The sequence below is a fragment of the Coenobita brevimanus genome, chromosome 99, assembly GCF_032717465.1.
Source record: "Coenobita brevimanus isolate Jiangsu-jjx chromosome 99, ASM3271746v2, whole genome shotgun sequence".
Lineage (NCBI taxonomy): Eukaryota > Metazoa > Arthropoda > Malacostraca > Decapoda > Coenobitidae > Coenobita > Coenobita brevimanus.
Window position 1 is genome coordinate 2560061 of NC_137052.1, and position 27979 is coordinate 2588039.

The window sequence follows — 27979 nt, forward strand, 5'->3', positions numbered from 1 at the left end:
GGATATTAATGAAAAACTCAAAACTGTGACATACCGATTTTTTCTTGGCCTCTGAATTCTACCAAGCCTTAATTTTGATGATGACACTCTTTATTTACCCAAAATTTAATGCATGAAATATTGTAATGGTAAAATTATAGACAAAAATTATTAAAGCTCGTGTTATGCTGATTTTTATGGGTGAGAGAGAGAGAGAGAGAGAGAGAGAGAGAGAGAAAATGTTGAAGGTCATGGTAGAGCAGACACTAAGCTGAAGAGGTGGACTGGTTATGACGGTAACAGTAGACAACTCTTCCGTCTTCCCCTTTCCTCGTTTTATTTATTGATTTTTCTTTCTGTCCTTTCTTCCTTTCTGTATTCCTTCTTCATATTTCCTTCCTTCCTTTCATCCCTCCGTTTTCATGTTTTCTTCCTTCCTTCCTTTCATCCCTCCGTTTTCATGTTTTCTTCCTTCCTTCCTCTCTTCTTCCTATATCCTTCCTTCCTCCCTTCCTTCCATCCAGCTTTCCTTTTCTTCTTTCCATACATGGGGGTAATAGTAATATGTAATAGTAATAGACTATTACAGGGTTTTCGAGTACCGTAATAGTAATAGATCACAAGTTTCTGGCTGTAGCAGTAATTGTAACAGTAACAGATAACTGTATATTACTTTCCCATTACAGACACTTCTTTAATACCGTTTAACATAAACAATAAAAGCAGCCTTCTCACCTTGGTTACCTGTTGGCTGCTCTCCAAGCTGCAGGTACACAACAGGAGACCGTGCAGAATGGAGAGTGGTCAACAGGCCATCATCTAGACATACTCGTGCATTCCATGGAACAGCCTCCCAACGATAATGAAAATAAAAACCATTTTCAATTTAATTAATGCAGTTATCGTAAATAGTATATTAACAGTAATAGTAATACTAATAGATGACCAAGTAATAGTAATAGATGACCACTAAATTATAATAGTAATATAAGAGAGCAATTGAAATTAATAGTAATAGTAACAGAAACCCAGTAACAGACCCCATGTATGCTTCTTGCCTTCCCTCCTTCCTTCCTTTAATATTCTTTCTCCTCAGAATTTCTTATTGTATTTTTTCTCCCTCCTCTTACTCTTCTTCCGGCTTTATATTTCCTTCATTCGCTCCTTCAGCATCTCCACATTTCTTCTCGATTTTTCTCTTATAATGCATTTTGTATCATTAAATCACTCCCTTCCTTTTTTACTATTTATATTAATATTATCCTTACTTCTCTCGTCCTCCATTTCTCCTTGTTTTCTGTTCTTCTGAGAGAGTAATAGTGCGACCCTTCCTTACTTCACCCCTCTTTCCATTACTTCTCCTGTCGCTTCTCTCTCTCTCTCTCTCTCTCAATTAATTCTTGCCTTACCTTTCCCTGCCCTTCCGTCAACATTCCTCTCTCACCTCTCTTGTTTCCCTCTCCTTGCTTCTACTCTCTCTTTCTCCCTCATCCCTCCCACGTATGATCCCTCCCTTTCCTACCAGTTCTGCTCCTATTCCCCCCTCCTCCTTCATCGCTCCTATTCATTTTCCTTTTCTTCCTTATCCTCACCTCTCCTTTTTTCTCACCAATTCTCCCTCATCCCTCTCACGAACCCTCCCTCTCTTCCTTCCCCTCCCACGTATTCTCCCTCCCTTCCTTCCCCTCCCGCGTATTCTCCTTCCCCTCCCACGTATTCTCCCTCCCTTCCTTCCCCTCCCACGTATTCTCCCTCCCTTCCTTCCCCTCCCACGTATTCTCCCTCCCTTCCTTCCCCTCCCACGTATTCTCCCTCCCTTCCTTCCCCTCCCACGTATTCTCCCTCCCTTCCTTCCCCTCCCACGTATTCTCCCTCCCTTCCTTCCCCTCCCACGTATTCTCTCTCCCTTCCTTCCCCTCCCACGTATTCCCCCTCCCTTCCTTCCCCTCCCACGTATCCTTTCTCCCTTCCTTCCCTCCCTCCTCTCCCCCCTTCTTGCACAAGCCACCCCGCCTCTTCCTCCATCCGCTATGAATTTGAAATACGGCTCGACTCACACGCAAACAATATAACCAACACCCATAAGCTAACAGGAACTTACCCCCCACCCTCCCTCTCTCTCTCTCCCCTAATAAATTCTTGTTTCATCTTTCCCTATCTATCCGTCAACATTCCTCTCTCACCTCTCCGTTCCCCTATCATCTGTCTGTCTTTCTTTCTTTCTGTCTGTCTGTCTCTCTCTCTCTCTCGGACTGCAGGATAAAGAAACCCACCATTCTCCTTTTGGGGGTTAGGGAGGGAGCTGGGGGACGTTAGCTGCCCGGTTATATCAGTGCCACCATGAGAAGGCGTCCCTCTTCGGCCTGTATTCTTGCTGGGTATAGAGGTCCCCTAACACCTCTTTCTTAGCGATTTATTTTTGGATATGCCTGGTTAATATCCTTTTGTATGTTACCTATGCAGAGTATGGCGATATTACACTAATCTGAGTAACACGAAAGTAAAGTGAAATAAGGAAAATGAGTCTCTTGAGAAATGGTGTTAGGGAGCTTCCTTGACCAAGGAAAATACGGGTAAGCTTAACAATGATCCCTTCACTACGATGACGTATTATCACTTTTATTCTAGTTAATATTAAGCTTTTTAATCAGCTTAGGAGACAGCCTAGTCGTGAAGGGGTTAATGAAGGCTAGATCTACACAAATAAATAAATAAATAAATCTGATAAACATACAGGAATACACACACAGACCTTTATAGTTAAAAAATCTTTCCTTCGAAGTCTTGTAAAATTATCCAAATGCACACAGATACAGTAGATAGACAGACAGACAGATAGATAGATAGATAGAGAGAGAGAGAGAGAGATTAACTTATGTTTAGGTTGTTACTCTCACACTTGCTGTTCCTAGAAACACACACACACACATACACACACACACACACACACACACACACACACACACACACACACACACACACACACACACACACTCCTACACACACACATCCATACATACATTCATACCCACACAAACACACACAAGCACACACATACATAACCAAATCTATACATTCACACCCACCCACACACACCTGTACACTAATCAATTCCGCTTACGTCTACACAGCACACCTTCCCAGAACGCTTAGCTATATCTAAATAGCGACGGATATTTGGGTCTCTTATACAGGTAAAAGACTTCAATTAATAATCACCTGTAAATATGCATATATAAAATGGTATATATATTCATTTACAGATGCTCGTACATAATGTTAATGTAGTAAGGGAAATGCCTACCTTCCACTCACTCGATGAAGTGATAAGCTTACATGCATTAAGAGGTGTGTAATGATTAGCTACACACGCACACACACACCCACACACACACTAATTTTATATACATCAAGAGGTGTTTAATTATTAACTACACCCACACCCAGAGAGAGAGAGAGAGAGAGAGAGAGAGAGAGAGAGAGAGAGAGAGTGAGAGAGAATAGTACTTGAGACAGGAAACAGACCGGTGTGAGGGTGAGAGAGGTAAGTGAAGATGGGGATGTGGGGATGGGAATAGGGATCAGGGGAGGGGGTGTATGTAGGGGAGGGGGTATGTGGGGTGAGGGTAGGGGTGTGTGGGATGGGAATAGGGATAAGGGGAGGGGGTGTAGGTAGGGGAGGGGGGATGAGAGGTGAGGGTAGAGGGAGTGGGATGGGAATAGGGATAAGGGGAGGAGGGATGAGGAGTGAGCGTAAGGGGGTGTGGGATGGGAATAGGGATCAGGGGAGGGCGGATGAGGGATGAGGGTAGCGGAAGGATGGGGGTTCAGGGACACTTGACTACACGATCACATGGAGGGGGCACTATGACTCACGGTACTCTCTCTCTCTCTCATGTCCATATTTCTCTTCATGCATTAATATATTTTACTTTATTTCGTTTTTCTCTCTCTCTCTCTTGTCATTATTTGTCTCAATATTAGTCTACTCATCTCTCTCTCTCTCTCTCGACTTAATCTCATTAGGTAGGCGGGCTCACATCTCTTAAATATTAGGGAAGTGTGAAGGTGAGGTGGAGTGGGGTTAGAGTAGGAATATAAGCGAGGGTAGATCAGAGTGAGGGTGAGGATATAGTGTTTAGAGATAAGGTGGAGTGAGGGTGAGGCTAGGGTGAGGCAGAATGAGGGGCAGGTACTTAGGGTGAGAGTGAGGTTGGGTATGTGGGAAGTGTGAGAGTGAAGGCGATTTGCTGTTAAGGTGAAGGTGGGGTAGGGTGAAAGCGGAGTAAAGGTGAGGTACTTTATGGTGAGGGTGAGGGAGAATGAGAGGCTGAGTGTGAGGTTAGGGTGGGATAGGGTGAGGGTGTCGGTGGTGTGTGGTAGGGATGTATGAGTGGGCGTGGGGGATGGGTGAGAGGAGAGTGAAGGTGGGGGAGAGGGCGAGGGGTGGGAAAGGATGAGGGTGAGGAGTGGCGGAGAGGGTGAGGGTGAGGGGTGGGGGAGTGGGTGAGGATGAGGGATGGGGGAGAGAGTGAGGGTGAGGATGTAGAAGAGAGGAGTGGGTGAGACAATGAGGGTGAGTGGGGGTGGGATGAGAGTGAGGGTGGGGAAAAAGTTGGAAGTGTGAGTAAGGGTAACGGTAATGATGAAGTGGGCAGCAAAGGTGAAGGAAGGGGCAAGGTGAGGGTGAGGGCGGGGGAGGGGCAGGGTGTGAGGAAGGGAGGGCAGGGGTTGGGTGTGGGTGGGGGTGGGGGAGGTTGAGGGATGGGGGGATAGGTAAGTACAACAGCAACAGACCAACTTCTCCTTTCGTGCCCGTTCATCATAGGGAATGTTATGGCAAACAAAATTAGTCTCTCAGCTAAAGACAAGGGTAGAGAAGCTGGAACTAAATAAATAATAATCAAAACAATTAAGTAAACAAACAGAATAAACACGCCTACTTCTCACTATTATCCCTATCTTCTGTTTCACTGTCTGTATCTTGTATTTTTTTTTTAATTTGTATTTCATTCTCTCCTGTGACCGTCTGTTCAATCCTTCACCTCAAACTCTCTCTCTCTCTCTCTCTCTCTCTCAGAATTAAAAACAGAATGAGAAATGGACTTGACATTGATCTCTCTCTCTCTCTCCCTCCCTCTCTCTAGTCTTCATTAAACTCTTCAGTACGAGGTTTCTACTAAGCTGAATAAAATCGTCTGAAGGCAGCAAGATTTAACTGAGATGTGACGTCATCATGGGGGAGGGAGCAAGGGGGAGGGCTGGGAAAGGGAGAAATATAAAGGGCAAGGGAATCCACTATCTTTGACCTCTCTCTCTCTGTCTCATACCCTTACTTTTCTCCACGTCAATATTTATCATTTCATTACTCTCCCCATGCCCTTCTCTCTCTCCCTCTCTCAGGTCAGGAGGGTCAAGGGGAGGGCATGGAGGTGAGGGTGAAAGCATAAAAAGTAGTACAGTATTATCGAACATGTGATTAATTCAGAATGATGAGGGTGAAATGGATATGAGAGAGAGAGAGAGAGAAACACTGGGGTTGGAAGAATGTCGCACACCTTTTCTTCTGACACTTTTTCTCGTCATTAATTGCAAGGACACCCAATAACAAAGAACAATTACACACACACACACACACTAAAGAAAAAACGGTCATGGTTCCTTGATTTACTCCTGGACAACCATGAACTTTCAAAACGCTTACCAAAATTTCTGAGTCTTAAAAAAATATATATTGCCTCAACACATCACTATATATATATATATATATATATATATATATATATATATATATATATATATATATATATATATATATATATATATTACAAAGAATACACAAAAATCTGCTCAGTTTAATGGGCCACACACTCGGTCACACACCACTCAAGCCCAAGGAATCCCGACTACACCTCACAAGCACATACATGCACACTTAAATCAAAGAAAAAAAATCCATAACTACTTCTTTAGGCTTCACTTCAATCAACTTTTTAAAAACTGTAATTGATTTAGTAATTCAAAATCTTGGTGGCATAACAACAAAATTATACCCGAAATGTTATAATATCCACGTGTGTTTGTTTACCTCGCCACAGTTAATCCTACTTCGCCGCTACATCACAAAAACGACTTCCTAACCTAATCTAGCCTCACCGCACCTAAACTAAACTAACCTAACTTAACCTAACCCTAACCTATCCTAAATCCCCCACCAACACGACACTGCTAATACGCTGCTCTTATTTACTTCCTTTAGTGTTTAAAGGTCAATAAAAATAAGATGACTGTCTTGAGAAAAAGTGCTTCAATTATCTCTTGGTGACTGCCCCACCTGTTGACCTTAGAGTGTGCTGCCCACGACACTGATGGCTTACTTCCGCGCAGGTTTGAAATGTTGCTCTGCCTCTCTCTCTCTCTCTCTCTCTCTCTCTCTCCTATTGTTTGCAGTCTCTTTCGTCTTTGCTCATTGTCTTTTCTTTTCCCCGCCTCACTTCTGTTTCTATCCCCGTCATCTCTCTCTCTCTCTCTTTCATTCCTAATGCTGTTCGTAATCATCTCTCTCTCAAAATATTCCCTCAAAAAATAAATAAATAAATAAACTCCCCGAGCCAGACCTTGCCAGATCACATAGCCCTGGTTGGTGACGGGATAGCACTACCTTTCCCAGCAGAGCGACACCCCAATTAGCTATATGAGTGACGAGAATTGGACACCTCAGTCACCCCTCCCCCCGCCTCTCTCTCTCTCTCTCTCTCTCTCTCTCTTCCGTTACATTCTTTCCTCCTCTTATCATCGTGGACACTTCCTCCTCTCCACCTCTTCCTCTAATTCTCTCACTTTTTACTTTCTCCATCTGCTTCTCCTTTTCTCTTTCATCACATCTCCCTTTCTTCCCTCTTCCCCTCACTTCTCTTTCTTTTTTCTCTCTTTCTCTTCCTCATACCCTGTCTTTCTCTCTTCTCCTCTCTTTCTCTCCTCTTCCTCCCCCTCCTCTTCTAACTAGGGAATGCCGCCCTTGTGATCTTGTATTCTCGTCGGTTGCGGAAGCACCCAAACACCTTTTCCTAAGCGATTTATTTTGTTTATTAAACTTTATTGTCTTATTCTCTTTCATAATTCCTGCCCAAATCGCCATACTCTACATAAATAACGTACAAGAGGATATTAACCAGCCATATCCAAAAATAAATCGCTAAGGAAGAGGTGTCAGGGAGCTTCCTTAACCTATATTCACAGGAAGGGAGAAATATCGAACTGAAGGCGTTGGATCCAGCCTCAGCGAGCCACTTCAGCCCGAGTCGTCAAATAAATATCAATACTACTCATCCCAGGAGTATTTGTAGACTGGAAAGATTAGATACAGCCTGCTATTATCTTCCTTATCTATAGCGTATAATCCTGTAGTTTAAAAATGCTATCTTCAAACGAGTTTCTTCTGCTTAGACCAGACCTGGAGGAGGAGGAGGAGGAGGAGGAGGAGGAGGAGGATAATAATAATAATAATAATAATAATAATAATAATAATAATAATAATAAGAAGAAGAAGAAGAAGAGAAGGAGGAGGAGGAGAAGGAGGAGGAGGATAATAATAATAATAATAATAATAATAATAATAACAATAATAATAATAATAAGAAGAAGAAGAAGAAGGAGGAGGAGGAGGAGGAGGAGGAGGAGGAGGAGGAGGAAAGAAAGGTAGGGGAAGAGGAAAAGAGAGAAAGAAATGAGATAGGGTATGAGGGAGAGAAGGAGGGAAAATAGAAGAGAAGTGAGGGGAGGAGGAAAGAAGGAAGAAGGGGGGGGTTAATAAAGGAAACCTCGCACCCCCCTAAGCAGTCTCCTAAGATGAATAAAATCGTCTGGAGGCAGCAAGAATAAACGGAACTACGTCATGGGGGTGAATGGGCTCTCCTGAGATGAACGAAATGGTGTGGAATGGAGTGGGAAAAAAAAAAAAAAAAAAGTGGTGGGAGTGAAAGGGTGAATTTATTGCTACTTGTGGGAATTTTTTTGGTAGTGGAAGGGTTAATGGAGAGAGAGAGAGAGAGAGAGAGAGAGAGAGAGAGAGAGAGAGAGAGAGAGAGATGATTCATGTCATTGTTATTCAGTGCATTTATACGAAAATAGAAAATAATTTTTATTCGCCGATGAGGAGGAGATGAGGGAGTGTATCGTTATTCACCGTTTTTTCACATCACTGTCATTCACTACACATGCAGCAATTCATCACTGTTATTCACCATATTGTATAACCATCTAATTAATTTTCTTCTCATTCACCGTTGCCATAAGAGTGGATTTATTTTTTCATCATTCACTGTAGTACTGTTCACGACTGTATTCATTTTGTTGTTATTCACCGTATCAGATTAACCCGTTGTCATTCACTGTAAGGGGTTATTCATGTTCTTGTCATTCACCGTAAAGTATAAGAGATAATACATTTCACCGTTATTCACCGTGAGGTTATTGATTTCACCGTTATTCATCGTGAAAGGTTATTCATTTCAGTTATTCACCGTGAGAGGTTATTGATTTCACTGTTATTCACAGTGAAAGGTTATTCATTTCACTGTTATTCACCGTGAGAGGTTATTCCTTTCACTGTTATTCACCGTGAAAGGTTATTCATTTCGCTGTTATTCACCGTGAGAGGTTATTCACTTCACTGTTATTCACCGTGATAAGTTATTCATTTCACTGTTATTCACCGTGAGAGGCTATTCATTTCAGTTATTCACCGTGAGAGGCTATTCATTTCAGTTATTTACCGTGAGAGGTTACTCATTCCACTGTTATTCACCGTTATTCATTTCACTGTTATTCACCGTGTGCGTGACTCATGTTACTGTCATTCACCGTAAGCCTGACTCACTTTTAGTGTCCTTCACAACACACACTTCCTTAGGTGGAGGACTTATGGCTGAACCTGTCTGAGTTTTTGTCTTTCCCTCTCTCTCTCTCTCTCTCCTTTCCTTTCCCCTCTTACCCCCTTCTTTCGTCTCCCTTCTGTCATTCTTTCCTCTCGTTTTTTCTCGTTACATTTTTTTCATTCTTTTCCCTTCAATTCTTCTTTTCTCTCTTCACTCCTCTTCCCTACTTTCCCCCTCTTCCCTTTCCTTTCCATTCCTCACTTCGCTCCCTCCTCACCTCTAATCGTCTCTCCTTTTCTCTTCTCTCCTCTCCACTTCACTCCTCTTCTCATCTCTTCCCCATCCCTCTCCTCTCCTCTTCCCTTCGCCTTTCCTCTCCTCTTCCTTTCTCTTCCCTCCTCCTCTTCTCATCTCTTCCCCTTCCCTCTCCTCTCCTCTTCTCTTCTCTACCCCTTACCTCTCCTCTCTCCCCCCTCACGCATCCTCTACCAGATAAATATATTCGCATTGTGTTGACTTTTATTCCAGGTTACAATCTAGGTGGTCCGGCTTACACTGTGGTCTTACATTCCCACCACCACAGTTAGATCCGGGTTGTGACTTGGTGGAGGTTGATGTGGGGGGAATGAACTTAAGATAATATTCCAATTTATCATCATCATCATCTAAACTCCTAAAGGGAAAAGTAGTTAACACCAGAATTATCACCATCACCATCACCATCAGTAAAAAGGAAAAGTCGCCACTACCACCACGACCATCACCACCACTACCATCACCACCACCACTACCACCACTACCATCTAAAAGGAAAAGACAGTCACTACCACCATCATTACTATCATTATAAACCTATTACTACTGCACTATGTGGGATGGGTATGATTCAATAATGAGAGAGAGAGAGAGAGAGATAGAGAGAGAGAGAGAGAGAGAGAGAGAGAGAGAGAGAGAGAGAGAGAGAGAGAGAGAGAGAGAGAGAGAGAGAGAGAGAGAGCAATTATGACGTCCACATCATCGCTTCAAAGTTTACACAGTGGCAAACATTTTCTCTTTATCTCTCTCTCTCTCTTTCCCTCCGGTTATGGTGGCCTTCCGTGGGTAAAGGAATGCCCCTCCACTCTCTCTCTCTCTCTTATTTATCTTTCTCCATATTAATACAGATATAATCACAACTAACAAGATATGAGCAACTATTACCGTAGGAATTGCAGATGAGAGAGAGAGAGAACTGGGGCCTCAGTGAATAGTATACCACACTCCTCACTTCTGACACTATGATTACCAGGGTTAAGTTGTAAAAAATAAAATAAAATAAATAAATAAATAAATAAATCATAACTCCTCAGCCTTTGTTTTAAACAGTATGGACAACGAGAATGATGATACTGTTATAACTGGTGGTGTATATTTAAAAACATTACCCACGAGAAGATGCTATGGAATAAGGGTACACTAAAACAACAACAATAACAAGAACATAGAAACAAGTATTTTATAGAGTAAGAGAAGACTAAAAATAAAAAGAACAAAGAAAAAGTACACTATGTAGTAAGAGTAAACAACAGCAATAAATAATAATAATAATAATAATAATAATAACGAAAACTTTATGGAGTAAGGGTAGGCTACAATGAATCAAAGGCCATTATGGAGAATAAGTACTGTAGGGAACAACAATGATTAATAATAATAATAATGATGATGATGATAATAATACTAATATAATAATGATAATAATAATAACAATAATAATAAAAATAACAATAATAACAACAAAAGCACACTATGGAGTACCACTGCGCTACAACAACAACAAAAACATATACTATCATACTTACAATTTTCGTAGTACAGCAAGAGAACGTAACTCACCTGTAAAAATAAACACAAAATTAAAAACAAGAATCAAACATCCTCCCACAGCACTTACACTAACCAAACACGCGTATGCAAATGGGTCAACACAGCCTAACCTTGCATGACCATGTTTCTTCCCTCCTTACTATGACCTTGTCCTTCAAATGTGGTGTGAGCAGGACCACACACACACACACACACACACACACACACACACACACACACACACACACACACACACACACAAATCTTAACTAACACCTACGATAAACAGTTCTTTGTATCAGTCGCTTACTGTTAAACTAATTTGCTTTGCCATATTTTTTACGTCATTACCCAGTCTGCGTTGTCTAATTAGTGTCTGTTGGCTTCAGAGAGTTATGATGGTACTGGAGAGAAAAGGGCCTTCGTGCGGTGGCACTGATATAGCTGGCCCGGTTACACAATACGCTCCTAAACTCCTTCCCTATCCCCTGAGAGAAAGATTGTGGACTGCAGGAGGGGGAGGGAGGAACTGTTGTCTGCACTCTGACGGGTGCACATTTCAGTTGAACATGGGGTTACAACAACAACAGCAACTACTACTACTATTACTACTACTACAACTATTACTACTACTACAACTACTATTATTATTACTACTACTGCTACTATTACTACCACTACTACTACCGAATTAGGAGAAAAGCATAAGGAAACGACCATACACGCATTTTAAGATATTTTTTTAACAAGGCGCCTGTCATCTGAGGGTATGGAGATGTTGACACTGGCTCTACATATTGACTGTGACATTACCACCAGATTTAGTGTGTTTATATTCTCTGCTGCACCACCTTCAGTACCACACTTCCTTATACTTCACACCTGTTACCACCTGACTATAATAATCAGTACCCTCCTCACTGCTAAATGTTTACAATGTGTTTTTCTTAGTATCGTTGTATGTAAAATGTTAGCTGAGGAGAGACACTGGTTTTGAGAGGTTTTAAACAATCTCTATTAAATGCAGGTCTTCGGTCTCCCTGAATTAACACACACACACACACACACACACACACACACACACACACACACACACACACACACACACACACACACACACACACACACACACACACACACACAATGTAAAATTAGTGTGGGGTATTCCCAGTGAAGTGAATATACAGGTGTGACAGGTAGACTACATAGTAACCACACACACACACACGGGCCTAGATAGATGTGAAAGGGGAGGAGAGGGGAAGAGAGGAAGGGAAAGGGGAGGGGGAAGGCGGCAGGGGAAGGAGGGAGGGAATCGGAAGGGGAAGTGGGTAGAGTAGGGCAAGGTGAAGAGGGGAGAAGGTAGGGAAGGGGGAAAGGGAGGAAGAGAGGGGAGGGGAGGGGAGGGGAGGAAGAGAGGGGAGGGGAGAAATGGTGAACAGAATAGGACGAGGTGAAGAGGGGAAGGAGAGATGAGAGGGAAGGGAGAAAGGGGCGAATAGAGGGACGGGGGAGAGGAAGGAGGATGTGAGGAGAATGAGAGGAGGAGAAGGAGGAGGAGGAGGAGGAGGAGGAGGAGGGGTCAGTTGAGTCAAACAAGGTGAAAAGGAGGGTGAGGGTGGGAGATAATGAGGAAGGGAGGAAGGAAGGAGGAGGAGGATGAAACAAAAGGGGGAGGGAGAAGAAGAGACAGAAAGAAGGGCGAAAAAATTGAGGAAGGAGTTGGATCAGGAGACAAGAAAGAATGGGGATGCGGAAGGAGACAAAGGTATGGTAAGGAGGGGAGGGGGAGTGGGTGTGCGTGTGAGAACTGAGGGGGAGAGAGGGGGAAATGGGAGAGGGGTAAGGAAGAGGGGTTGGGGAGAGAGGGAGGAAAGAAGGGGAGGGGGAGAGAGAGGGATGGGAGAGGAATGGCGCAGAAGGGAGAGGAAAGGAGGGGGAGGGGAAGGGAGATGGATGGGACAGGGAAGAGGGAGGGGGTGCATGAGGGAGAGGGAAGGGAGGGTCAGGTGGGGAGAAGTGAAGAAATGGAAGTCCGGGTGACTGGGTACGGAATAGGGAGAGACAACAGAAAGGGAGACAAAGGGGGAGAGAAGAAGACAGAGGAGGGAGGGAAGGGGAAGTGTGAGCATAAAGGTGAGAGAGGGGGCTGGCAGAGGGGAAAAGACAAGGGACAGAGAGTGAGGCAGAATCAGAGGATGGGGATGGTGGTGGGGGTGAGGGGCGGGATGGGGATGAAGGGGGGCGCTAAAGGATGGGGGACGGGGATGTTGGTAGAAAACAGATGGGTAGGTAGGGGGTGGGGGTGATGCCAGGGTGTAGGGTGGGGTAGGCGAGGTGGGGGTGGGCGTGAGGTGAATGGTGGAGAGGACGGGTGATGTGGAGGTGGTGCCACGGGGTGGTGTGGGGTAGGTGGGGTGGTGGTGGAGGGCAGAGACGTGGGGTGTGGATGGAGTGGTGGCAGAAAACAGAGTGTGTGTGGGTGTGGGGTGGTGTGGAGTGGTGGGAGTAGTGGTAGAATAATTATAATAGGTAGATTAGTAGAGGAGTGTGGTAAAAGAAGTGAGGTAGATGAGGATGGGAATGGGATGGAGGTAGAGAAATAGGTTTGTGGTGAGGGTGGGGACAGAAGGTAGAGAGGTAGTGGCGGTGGGGTGGGGGTGGCAGTGGGGATAGGGAGGTAGGTTTGTGGTGGAGGCGGTGGTAGAGAAGTAGGTTTGTGGTGGGGATGGTAGTAGATGCAACAGAAGTGGCTTTGTGGTGGAGGTGGCGGTAGAGGGTAGATGGGTGGGGGTGTGGGTGGTGGTGGGGAGGGAGGGGATAGGGTGTGTGGGATGGTGAACGTCAAAACGGGGGCGGGGCAACCTTGACCGGTCACACCCTGCTCTCTCTCTCTCTCTCTCTCTCTCTCTCTCTCTCTCTCTCTCCTAAATACAGCTTCTGCCTACTTTCGACTCAGGTTAGGTTAGGTTAGGTTAGGCTGGTTAGTATAATTTAGTAAATATCTAATTACTTCAGCCACTACTCAATCCTCCTTTAGTATCAATGATAAAAAAAGCTAAGACAATTTTTCCCCTTGGCCACTAACTCCCACCATAATATTTTCAGACCCAAAATATTGCTTTTAAGCATAATAATAATAATAATAATAATTTCTGTAATAATAAGAATCACTATAATAATAATAATAATGTAAAAATATATATAGACAAATATATAAGGGGGAGAGAGAGAGAGAGAGAGAGAGAGAGAGAGAGAGAGAGAGAGTTGAGTAGGCTATTAACTTGAGTGATCTTATACTCTATACAATATGGGGTCATGGGAATGACACACACACACACACATAAACACACACACACACACACACACACACACACACACACACACACACACACACACACGCAGAAAGAGCAGTGTGGTCCCCTTCAAGTTACAACGTAAACATCTTATTACAACACGCCTTTCCTTTCAGTGCTAAGAGGGGTCAGTCTTTACCCCCCCTCATGCTGGGAAAACTCTAGCACTGCATTCCACGATCTTATACAACTGAGGATAAGTATAAGGGAGCGAGTGTAGTAATATTGACACCTTATCCCCCCTCATGGTAGGGACAAATCTAGCACTCTACTTCAACCAACGGGAAATGATTCTGTTCAGCTAGGAGTGAGTCAGAAGGCTGAGAGTGTTATCCTTTTCAGGCTTATTCAGACTTTTATTAGTGTGCCTTTTTATTTCTCTTTCCTCCCTCTCCCTTTCAGTCTCTATCTCTCTCTCTCTGTGTCTCTCTCAGGTCTCTTTTTATCTTTGCTGTGCCTCTTGTGTCTCTGTTAAGTCTCTCTCTCTTTCTCTCTCTCTAGCTATCTACCCACAGACCACTTCTATCTCTATCTCTTCCAGGCCTCTCTTTATCTCTTCAATGCCTCTCTCAAAAAGTTACCTCTCCATTCCTCTTCCTACCGGTATCTCTCCTGTGTCTCTCTCTACAAATTTGTTTCCTTCAATCCTCTAAGAGTACGGTGTCAGTTTAATACGATAATAATATAAATCAATGAAGAGAATAATAATAATAATAATAATAATAATAATAATAATAATAATAATAACGACCACAACAACAGGCCTACTCTAATCTTTGGTTGGGCTAATATAAACACAAGGTAAGGCTGTTTGGAGCAAAGGTTGTGTTTGTGTATGCCTAACAAGCATTTAGGCCTACCTGCTTCAGTTTACACACACACACACACACACACACACACACACACACACACACACACACACACACACACACACTCTCTCTCTCTCTATCTACGGTATCTATCTATATATTTATCTAGCTATCTCTTGCCATCTCGATAACACATATACACAAACAAATTATCTTTATCTAAGGTATCTATCTGTCTGTCTATCTATCTATCTATCTATCTATATATCTATATCTATCTATCTATCTATCTATCTATCTATCTATATATATATATATATATATATATATATATATATATTTAATAAAACATACACATTCTCTTCATCTACTGTATCTATGTCTATCTATCTTCTATCTATATCTCTAAAACACACACACACACACACACACACACACACACACACACACACACACACACATGCACAATGGCGAAGATAGGATGGTTGAGGATGTAATTAATAAAGTCTGTTAGTATACACCGTCCTGTAGTTCACTGGGATCACATTCAGATGAGTCTGGGGTTGCGGCCACTACTACTCTACTCTTTTCACTCTAACCTGGCCAAGTTATTCGTCCTTTTGTAGCCATTTCATGTACCTCAGTGGCAGACAATACCATGGTTCTACATGCTTTTCACAGCACTCTCTTCGTGACTAGCACCATATCCTAGTGCAAATCTCCTGTTACAACTCAATATTCAAGATGGAGAGATGGCAAATTTAGGCCAAGTTAAGGTAAAAAGAGTATAGTATGTTACATCAATACTGCATACAGACAAATACCCTAGACAGACAAACAGGCAGATAGATAGACAGATAGATAAACGAATAGACAGGTACAAATAGACTACCGTACCTCCACAGACTTAACCATTGGCGATATATTTTTATAATCTTCCTATCGACACAGTTTGCAAGAATAACATACCAGAGGATACTAATGTGAAATGTGCTGAATAAATCGCTTAGGAGGATATGTTACGAAACCTCTGAAGTCACTTCCAAAACAACCATAAACCCCTGACGAAAGGAATGTTAAGATCCCGTCCATTACGCAACTCAAGCCTGCAGTCCACCGTGTTCCCAGCAATAATAGGACCTTTACTGTACACAAGGCATGGGTCTGTTGATATCACCTTACACGGCTACTACAAGGATAGCACAGTGACAGGGGAACAACGGCCAGATTTTTGACGTGGGTGTTATGAAGGTGTGGATGATGGGTGAGTGTGTGGCCAATCATCATCACATCAATCTATTTCCAACCATCATCACACTCTCTCCATTTATAAATCTCAGTTGCAAAGTAAGTCACCACCATCATCATATCAACCTGTTTCCAACCATCAACACACTCTCATCCTCCATCTATAAAGCTCAGTTGTCAGGCATAATATCATCATCATCATCATTATCGTATCCCACTAGTTATTTAAATTAAGAGTATCATGGAACTGATATTCCCGTAATGAGGTTCTCTCTCTCTCTCTCTCTCTCTCTCTCTCTCTTATTTTATCCTTGTAATCTGATGCCACAGAGAGACGCCTTCACGTGGTGGCACAGATATATACAAACGTCCAAGTCAGGGATGCTGCCAATCATTCCTTACCATAAATTTTTCACCGCATAACTTAATTCATTCACAGCCACTTGGTTATATCAGTGCCAACACAGGAAGGCGTCCATCCCTAGCACTTACCGGGTACGTTAAATAAAAGCATAGAGTGATAAAGTAAGCAGGCATAGAGATTAGAAGGTGATAGGGTGGGGTGTGGGACGGATAGCAAACACGTGACCTATTGTGTAGCTTTACTCATTGTTCCTAGAATATCACACACACACACACACACACACACACACACACACACACACACACACACACACACACACACACACACACACAAGCATCCTGTATGGTACAGGTGGACTTGGTGGGAGGCGAAGTTATTGCTCTTCGAAAACAGACCCATCTGCTGCTGCTGCTGCTGCTGCTACTACTACTACTACTACCACCACTACTCTTAGTATTACTACTGTTAATACTATTACTAGAACTACTACTACTACTACTACTACTACTACTAATAATAATAAGAGGGGCACTCAATGGAGCGCCTCTCTCCGACAAGGGCAACGTAATTTCCAAGCCATTCTTCATAATGGCTTAGGTTTTCTCATCACTAATTAGGGTGTCACAAAAGGTGTTTTCCGGATCCAGAATCTGTAATACGACCCGGATCGGTGCCAAAAGTTAATCGATTGTTCCCTGGGACATGGGCTGTCTACCCACCAAATTTGGTCCATATCTCTCTCTTAGAGTTTGGGTAATCCTGCTAACAGACAAACTAACAAAATAACAAACAAACAAGCAGGGATGAAATTATACCCTCCTTGTCGGAGAAAATAACATATATAGTAGTAATAGTTGTGGTAACAGAAGTAGATGAAGCAGTGGTGGAGGTGGTAGTGGTAGTAGTAGCAGTAGAAGGAGCAGTAAAATGTCCAGCCTCGTCTTTATGGCCATACTTCAACTGTAAACCATAATTTCTCCACCATTTTAGTGTCTCCCTAGTCCATAAACCCTAACTACCTCACTCTACTACTACTACTATTACAACCACCATCACCACTACAACGATAACCACCACCACCACCACCATCACTACTACTACTACTACTATTAAAACTACTACCATCAACATCACCACCACCACTACTACTACTTCTACAACTACTACTATCAAACCACATCTTCATCACTGGTAACCTTGTACAGTAGCCGCCTAGTAACCTGTTACTTATTTTGGAAGCTTAAAAAATCGGTTACTAGGGCTGTGCAGCTTTTTATAATGCGATACTAATACTGCTCCTCCTCCTCCTCCTCTCCCACCCCCACCATCTCCTGCCCGCCTTTTCCACACCATCACCTCCTCCTCCTTATTCTTTTTCCTCCTCCCCCTCTACCCTCGGCCCCACCTCCTCCTTTTTTCTCTCCTTATACTCCTGCTCCCCCTCCTCTGTTGCTGCTGCTGCTGCTACTACTACCGTACTATTACTACTACTACTATTACTTTTGCTACTACTAATAATAATCTATCCACCTATATCCAGACGCCATAAGGGGTGGCCGTTTGACTTTGAGTTGGTTGTTTTACGGGGAGGGGCACTAACCCTCCGCCAACCCACTTGCTGATACATAGGGAACAAAATTGGGTTGGTTATATGGTTACCACCCAGCGTTGTAAATGGTTTCCCGGCTTGCAGGAAACCATTAGACATGTCACTCAGTGGAAAAGAAGAGTAATAGGAAGTGACGGGAAAGATGGGAGAAATAAGAGGAGTGGAGGGTAGACACAGAAAAGGATAGATAAAGGTGAAGGAAGAAGTAGGCAGCACTACATCAAGTGAGTGGATGATAATAATAACAATGATAACAGAATATAGGGGATTAGGAGACAGTGACAGAAGGACGATGAGGCTGTAGTAGTAGTAGCAGTAGCAGTGATAGTAGAAGTAGTAGCAGTAGCAGTAGTAGTAGTAGTAGTAGTAGTAGTAGTAGCAATAATAATAATAATAATAATAATAATAATAATAATAATGGACTATGAATACACAAAAACGAGATGGGAGGGAGGGAGGGACACAGATAAGAGATAAAATAGATACAGGGACAAGTAAAACAGGGTGAGGCAAAAGTATGGAGATATACAGGTTGGATAAAGAGATACAGAAACAAAGAAAACAGGGAGAAGCAAGAGTATGAGACAGAAAGACTAAGACATATAAAACATAGTGAAACAAAAGTATGAAGATAGTGCAGATACAAATAAAACAGGGTGAGGAAAAAGCATGAGGACAGACATAAAAACCAACCAATAAAATGGAGTGGGCAAAAGTATGAAGACTGAGAAAACAAGGTGAGGAAAAAAGCGTGAAGACAAAGAAAACAGGGTGAGGCAAAAATATGAAGATAAGGATATAGCGGCAAGGAAAACAGGGTGAGACAGAAGTATGAAGATGGAGATAAAGACACCAATAAAACAGGGTGAGCCAGAAGTGTGATCCCCCTCCATTATCGACAATGTATTTTTTTTGTTTTGGTCGGTATTCTCGTGGGCGTAGGTGGCTCCCTCATCTCTCCCCCCCCCACCTCTACTTTTTCCTCCTCCTCCTCCTCCTCGCCTTCTCATTTCCCTTCCGTTCCCTCCTTCCCCTCCTCCTCATCATCTTGTCCACCCCCCCTCCTCCCCATCCTCCTCATCATCTTGTCCACCCCCCCTCCTCCCCATCCTCCTCCTCATCATTATCCTTCCTTCTCCTCACCAACATCCCTCCTCCTCCTCATCATCATCATCATCATCCCTCCTCCTCCTCCTCCTCATTATCATCATCATCATCATCATCACCATCAAAATCAGCGTAGGAGGCCTGGGCTAGGCTACTAAGGTTCCGATATTTAATTATACCAATCTCTGATCTCTTCCATTTCACAACTTTCTCCTGAGCCAAATAATATAATCGTTAAATTCCAAGACAAAATAAATAAATATATAAATAAATAGTAAATAAATAGAGTTGGTGGTTGTGAAAAGGTTAAGAGGAGGATGTTATGGTTGTGGTATCCGTGGTGAGTCAGCCGTGTGGTGTGTGTGGTGACGCGGTGTTGTGGTGACTGATTAGACGTAAGCTGATACACGGAGAGACAGACAGATACAATGATAGATATAGACAAATAAACAGATAGAGACTGATAGGCATGCGGTGTGTGTAGTGGCGTGGTACTGTGGTCACTGATTAGACATAGGCAAATAGATAGACAGATAGATATAGATAGATAGATAGACAGACATACAGATGATTGATAAATAGACAAGCAGACAGATACAGACAGAAACAGACACATATTAGCTAGAGACAGACAGATAGACATGCAGTGTTTGTGATGACGTAGCTTTGTGGTCACTGACTAGGCACGACGTAGGCAGTATTGAGTCACACATAGAGACACACGGTTCACATAACTACCACCACCACCCTCATTCATACATACCCACACCCCCTACACTCACCCACCTACCCATACATATACACAAACACCCTACACACTCACACACACACACACACACACACACACACACACACACACACACACACACACACTCACAACCAACCCCACAACCCCAGACATGCTAGTAAAAACTCAACTCGCTCTTCCTTTGCGAGCGCGGGTGTAACAATGCCCCCCTATCTATCCGGTAGTTATGCTCTCACGGGAAACTGAGATATGTTGAGGGCGGAAACCTCCTATATATACATACCGCTATTAAATAAACAAACCTAGGAAATAAGAAATTATGGTTCAGTTTATGACTCTTGCCTTGCTTAACACTCTCAGGCTCCTATGATTCATTTACTGGGATGCAATACTTCTACTACTACAACTACTACTACTATCAGTACATCTACTACTACTAATACCAGTACTCAGTTAATGGCCAAGTGTAGTCGGGTTGGTGGGCAGATTCAACTAGTATCCAAGAAGACACATTCCTACCCCACAACTAGAGTTCATCGTATTCACTCTAACCTGACAAAGATCCTTAACCTCTTTCAGCTCAGTTGATGGCCAGGTGTAGTCAGACTGGAGGGGTGATTTGACTGGTAACCAAGGACACTCATTCCTTCTTTATTACTGGTAACCAAGGAGACTCATTCCTACTTTATTACTGGTAACCAAGGAGACTCATTCCTACTTTATTACTGGTAACCAAGGAGACTCATTCCTACCTCATAAGTAGGGTTAATCGAATTTAACGTGACAGATATCCCTCACACCTTTCAGTTCAGCTGATGGCCAGATGTCGTCGAACTGAAGAAATGATTTGACTAGTAACCAAGAAGACTCATTGCTACCTCAAAACTACGGCTCATGGAATTTAACGCAAACCACGACTTAATAATCAAGCTGTGGAAGTGGCCCAGTTCCCTCAGGTGAAAACAGTGCCAGTATAGTGAAGATCATAGCAATTATCACCTTCCTATCAACACCACCACAGTCATTAAGCACAAGTGACCCAGGTATATTCACTGCCTTGTTTTCCTCACAAGGATGGGTTTGCCCTCATCATTAATCCAGTTCCATCTCATGAGGAGTATAGGTAAAGGCATTTTATTCTTGCTATGTACAGACGATTTTATTCAGCTCGGGAGAGACTTTCCGAACTGGAGAGGTTAGAGACAGCCTTATTTATATTTTACTACTAAAGTCCATGGTGAATAAAGTCGTTTGGTGATAGCCTGAGTAAGTCCTTCAATCTCTTGGCATCATTATTTCATTCCTGATACTTCCATTCCGTTTTCGATAGCTCACGGGAGTCTCTTCGTAGTGAAGGGAAGGGTGGTAATGAAGGTAATATATCCTCCTTGCCTTAAAGCCGCCCATCATCCACTTATCTGATGTTGTGCTGTCTTCAGGTGGCTACATTGAGTGACAAGACAAATGGTTTGCTGTAACCAGGGAATTCATTCACTACGCTGGGTGGTAACCATATAAACATAATACCAGATGCCAACTAAGGGATTCTGTATAAGGCCCCCAAGGGTTTATATCCGAGGAATAGTTGGAGTTTGCTGCTCACAATGCCACTCAGGAGCATTTCTGGCTGGTACTCCTCGCCTTTTATGTCAGGAGTGAGCAGCCTAGCCCCAGGACCCTACCCACCTGATGGGGCAGTAAAGGAATGGATGGATGGCTGGATGGATGGAAGGATGAATGGGTGGATGAAATATTAAGAATGCAACAGAAAAAGACATAACAGACTTCACAGAGACAAACGCAAAAGACATCCATCTGTTTACCTAGGGATCTCCACCCTAACCACCCAACTACTCCACCTAAACGTCATTAGTCATTAGCCACAAATTGCCCATGACTAGGTAGGCTGGTTTCCGTCATCAGGCTGCTTTGGTCTCATCATTAACCAAATCTGAAGGTCGGGTAAGGATGGTTAGAAATATGTTGAAGTATAAAGCTTCAAGGGAGGGGGAAGTGAGTTGGAGGGAGGGCAGTCAAATGGTGGGTGACACAGCGACTTGGAGGCGTTTTGTCTGCGGCCACCCTTTGCGAGATTAGGGCGTCAGGCTATAAACAGATAGATAGATAGATAGATAAAACTAGATGAGAGGACAGAGGATGATGATGGTTGAAAGAGTTTTGCTGGTACTTCGCTGACAGATTCACTAATAAAATAGGCAGCGTAGAAAAATTAATTTGAACTTTAAAATGTCACGCAAATTTCTTCTAAAATGAATAAATATGAAAATTGTCTGGTTGTGGTTATAGCATGAATTCAGGTATCGTATGAGAGGGAATATATATTTTGTAAATAGAGTTACATGAATGCAAAATTGGTTGATACAAACACACATATGCAGAAAGAGAGAGAGAGAGAGAGAGAGAGAGAGAGAGAGAGAGATGCATCTAAATACAAAACACACACACACCTGCATCTCAACACATCTGCGAGCAGTACCACGTGGATATAAATACACAAACAAACATACATACAAACATTTGTGCGCACGTACGCATACATCTCTCTCTCTCTCTCTCTCTCTCTCTAACAGTCGTCATTATAAACCACACACACACACCTGGGCGCACATAAACATCAGTTTGCATGATTTCTCGGTAGAAGCATGTCTCCACAAACACCCACTTCACACACACACACACACACACAAACACATACACACACACACACACACACACACACACACACACACACACACACACACACACACATCAATAACACAAACATAAATACCGTCATACACGTACACAGAACTACACACACACACACACACACACACACACACACACACACACACACACACACACTCAAACATAGGCCTACACACACAGGTACTTTCACCTTGGCACGCACACACATACACACACATAGAGACAAACTGCAACATAATTTATAAGGACTGGCATGGTTACACACACGCATGTATAACCCACTCCTCACACACACACACACACACACACACACACATACACACAAACTGCAACATAATTTATAAGGACTGACATGGTTACACACACGCATGTATAACCCACTCCTCACACACACACACACACACACACACACACACACACACACACACACACACACACACACACACACACACACACACACAGACACACACACACACACAAATATACATACGATGCACACAGAGTTGCACACACATACCGTATAGCCTACATTCAGAGACACACACATACAGTACACAAACCTACATACTGTACATACACACTAAAATACACACATGACTACATACATACACACACTTACATATACTTGAAACGCAAAAGTACACACACATAAGCTACATATCCACCCGAACAAAACTATCTTTACTATCTCTCTCTCTCTCTCTTTCCCTCCCTCTCTCTCTCTCTCTCTCTCAAACACTTGTGACACCAATTGGGATAGCTACAAGTGTTGCTCAATACTCAGAAATGGAGAGAGAGAGAGAGAGAGAGAGAGAGAGAGAGAGAGAGAGAGAGAGAGAGAGAGGGGGGGGGAAGTGAGAGGAAGAGACGGAAAAAGGAAGGGAGAGGGAGGGATGGTCCGAGATGGGGCGGAGAGGGAGAGAGGAGGAAGGAGAGAAATGCAGAAGAAGGAGGGAGGGAGGGAGGGAGGGAAGGACAGGAACAAAGAGAAGGGGGGAATGAAAATGGATGGATGGGAGATTGGATGGGGAGATAAGAACAAGGATGCAAAGGGAAGGAGGGGGAGGGTGGGAAGGAGGGAGGGAGGAAAGATGGGAGGAGGAGGAGGGAGAAAAAGATGGGAAGCAGAGGAAGAAGAGAGGGATGGAGGGCGGTAGGGAAGAAGCCAGGAGGAGGGAAAGATAGAAGGGAGAGGAGAGAGAGAGAGAGAGAGAGAGAGAGAGAGAGAGAGAGAGAGAGAGAGAGAGAGAGAGAGAGAGAGAGAGAGGAGAAGGTAATCGTGGTTGAGCAAGAGAAGACGGTAAAGGAAGGGCCAAGAATGATGGGAGGGAATACTGGAGGATGGAGGGGGAGAGGAGGAAGGAGGGTAGGATAGGAGGAAGGAGGATAGGAGAGGTGAATGGAGGGAGGAAAGGAGAAGGGGAGGGAAGAAGAGGATAAATGAATGAGAGGATATCAGGAGAGAAGGAAGGATGGATGGAAAGAAGAAGAAGAGAGAGAGAGAGAGAGAGAGAGGTCAGACAGGCTTAGAGTAGAAGTTAGGAAATCCCAGTTACCCAGCACCTACCCTGCAGCTCTCTCTCTCTCTCTCTCTCTCTCCCTCCCCAGAAGCTCACATTTCAGACACTCGTGCAATATGTTACGTAAGACTGGAACTGGAAGTGGTGTAGAGAGCTCTCCGTCTATCTTTATGCCTATGTATCTACTTATCTACTTAACTATCTATCTACTCATCTACCGCATCCACCTTTTATCTATCGTCCTCGACATCTATTTATATATTCACCCATTCATCTAGGCTTATCTATATATCTATCTTTCTACCCTTATATTCACTTATCCCTTTCATCTTTATCTATCAATCAATCATTCAATTAATAATCAGTCAATTAATTCATCTATTCGTCCATCCATCTATCCATTCCCAGTAAGATAATTGGGGTTAGTAATATTAAAAGAAAAAAAAAGTAAAAAGTAAGAAATATATCCTCAGTCTACCTAGTGGCACACACACACACACACACACACACAGGCTGGAGTATATATGTGTATCCTGTGTGTAATTCAAGATGGTGAGGAATCATACACTGAAACAGAGGTGAGAGATGAAACATATCCCACTCATGTTTCACTCTTCCCCACCACTCTTCTTGTGCAACTCTGATCCCTTCCTCCCCCATCCGTCCCCCCTTCACCTTTAGATATCCATTCCCACCATCTGTTTCATTCCACCCCCTCCTCTCTCTCTCTCTCTCTCTCTCTCATACATACAGATCCCTCCTCGCCACCTGTTTCAGTCCCTCCTACCCCACCTTTCTCCCCCTCTCCTTCTCTCTCTCACTCTCTCATTCATACAGAGCTCTCCCCACCACTTGTGTCAGTCCCTCTTACTCCACTTATTACTCTCTCTCTCTCTCTCTCTCTTTTTCCACACCCTGCCTCCCTGTAAACAAACAAATGAGTACCTGTGGCCTGTGTTAGCCAAGGTGTTGAGAGATGAAACACGACCTACCTGTTTCATTCCTCCCCCCCTTTCTCTCTCCCCCATCTCTCTCTCTCTGCCCTCCCCCTTCTTTCTCTTCAACCAATGCCCTATGTTAGCTGAAGTGATAACAATAAAATGCTACTTGAACCATTTGTTTTAATCCTCCTTAATCTTCTCTTCTCTCTAATCGCATTCCAGATCATAAGCTTCCCTCCAAATAACTCTCAATTTTGTTAACACAAATAAAACGCTTAATCACAATTTTTTTCCCTAATCTCGCTATAGTTATCACACACTGACCACCTTCCTTAAAGCTACAGGTCTTCACAAAACCGACAAAGCCAGCTCACACACAGGAACCATTAACTCTCACAATTAATACTTTTCTAAATCAGTCTGGTGGACGTCTTCATGTGGTGGCACCGATACGACCGGGTGGTTCCGCTGCCTGGTTATGCAAACGTCCCTCAGTCACTTCCCTATCCTCCTAAAGAGGAACAGTGGACTGCTGAAGGGCAAGTTGGGCCTGCAGTTCACTAGCTTCACATTTCATATAAGCCTGAGACCACACCACCACCACCATCACCACCACCACCACATCAACAACAACGACGACGACAACAATATCAGTAATACTATCAACAATAACAAATAGAGGCCCCCCAAGGGGGGAATCACACAAGCCGAGAGCCAATACATATCTAGCGCGGCTCGGAATGACCTTGATCTTGACCTACTTCAAAGTCGTCCGAGATTTTCATCCCTACTACACACATGTAAAATTTTGTGATGATATCTTAGAGCGGCTGCGAAGTTATCGTGCTAATAAACACACGGACAGACAGACAAACTGAAAACAATACCAGCTGTGCCATCGTGGCTGGTAACAACGAAGACGACGACGACAGTAATACCAACAAACACTAACATAAACAACAACAACAACAACGATGCACAGCTGTTTCAGAAAGCATCGATACGAAATGGGTGCAAAAACTAGGAAAGTTCTGGCATAGACATATTATAGAACGTTGGTCTCTCTCTCTCTCTCTCTCTCTCTCTCTGATCACAGCCGGCCTTCAGTGTACTCCACCCTCTCTCACACCATTCATACCATGCCGACCACATTCACATCATTTATCTCGCTAATAATGCATCCCATCTACACCAGTTACCCACCACACCACCACCACACCCTGGCTATACCATCACTACAGTATCATCACAGCAGTACCATACTCCAGTCACGCCACCAACACCACAACACCACCATACCATGTCACACCACACCCACGCTTTGACCATCACAACAATCCCACCACTATCACAACCTAGACACACACACACACACACACACACACACACACACACACACACACACACACACACACACACACACATTCAACCTTGATTGGGCGGAAAGACAAGCAATTAAGAATGTGTTGCGGTTTGGGACTTACTGGAGGTCAACCTTGGCCCTAATGACCTGAGAGAGAGAGAGAGAGAGAGAGAGAGAGAGAGAGAGAGAGAGAGAGAGAGAGAGAGAGAGAGAGAGAGAGAGACTGAACTGGAGGGCTAGTTTATTCTCCTAAATGAATAATTTCCTCTTCGTCCTCTCCCTTTTTTCCTCTTTGTCTTCTCCCTCTATTTTTCCCATTAATATTTTCCTCTTCCCTTCCACTCAGTTTGTTCAGCTACGTATCTTTTCCTTCTCTTCCTCTCCATCATTTTTCTTTTTTCTTTCTTTCCTCTACTCATTTTTTCCTATGCCAATCTCTCTCTCTCTCTTCCTCTTCCTTTTCTCTAAGTCATTTTATCCCTCCTGTTTTCTCATCATTTTTCCTACGTCAGTTTCTTCCCTCTTCTTTTTTTCCTAAGTCAATTTCTTCCCTCTTTCTCTTCATTTTCCCTACGTCATTTCCCCTCCCCCTGTCTTTCTCATTTTCCCCACGTCAATTTTTTCACTCTTCTTCTCTTTTTCCAGCGTCAATTTTCCCTCTTTTCTGTCTCTTCTTTTTCCCTACGTCATTTTTTCCCTCTTTTCTTTCTCTGCTTTTCCCTACGGCAATTTTTCCCTATTTTCTTTCTCTTTTTTTTCCTACGTCAAATTTTCCCTCATATCTTTCTTTTCCTTTTCCCTACACTAAATTTCTTCTCTCTACTCCCCATATTTCTTCCATTAATTTCTTTCCCTTCTTCCTTCCCTCAGCCAGTTCTTTCCTCCTCATCCACCTGTGCAAATCCCAGTTGTCTTCCACTTCCTTTGATCCCTCCTCCTCTGTCTTCCACTCTTGCCAATCCTTCTCTCTCTCTCTCTTTCCCTCTCTCCTGTCTTCCACTCATGCCAATCCTCCTCTCTCTCTCTCTCTCTCTCTCTCTCTCTCTCTCTCACTAGACACTGGGATTAATCTTTCTTACCTTCTCATACTCCTGTCCCTAACTTTTTCCCACCTATTATAACTCTCTCTCTCTCTCTCTCTCTCTCTCTCTCTCTCTCTCTCTCCAAGATTACAGCGAAATTAAAAGCAAAAGCAAAAAATAATTGCATTACGCCTTTGCAAATGATTTCCGTCAATAATCATAAATAGCCGCTGAAACTAAAACTTATAAAAAAAATAATATTTGCGAATGTGAAAATAATTTATGAATGTCAGCGTCCAGGCTCTGAGTTGGTTTAAATAAATGACAGATAGTTATACAGATGGAGTTAGATAGATAGATAGATAGAGAGAGAGCTATTTAATAACAGGTGTTTTATGGTCAGGTGTGGGCGTTAATCTGCTATATATCCAATAAGCCCCTTCACTACGATGCCGTTATTCTCTTTATTTTAACAGACAAAAT

The 27979-nt window shown here is 43.2% G+C and overlaps 1 protein-coding gene across 1 annotated transcript in view; it reads right to left on the reverse strand.

The window, feature by feature from the left end:
* LOC145414401 (uncharacterized) overlaps positions 1-27979 on the reverse strand; it is a 64752-nt gene that overhangs the window by 23341 nt on the left and 13432 nt on the right. The gene's annotated exons all lie outside the window — the stretch shown is intronic.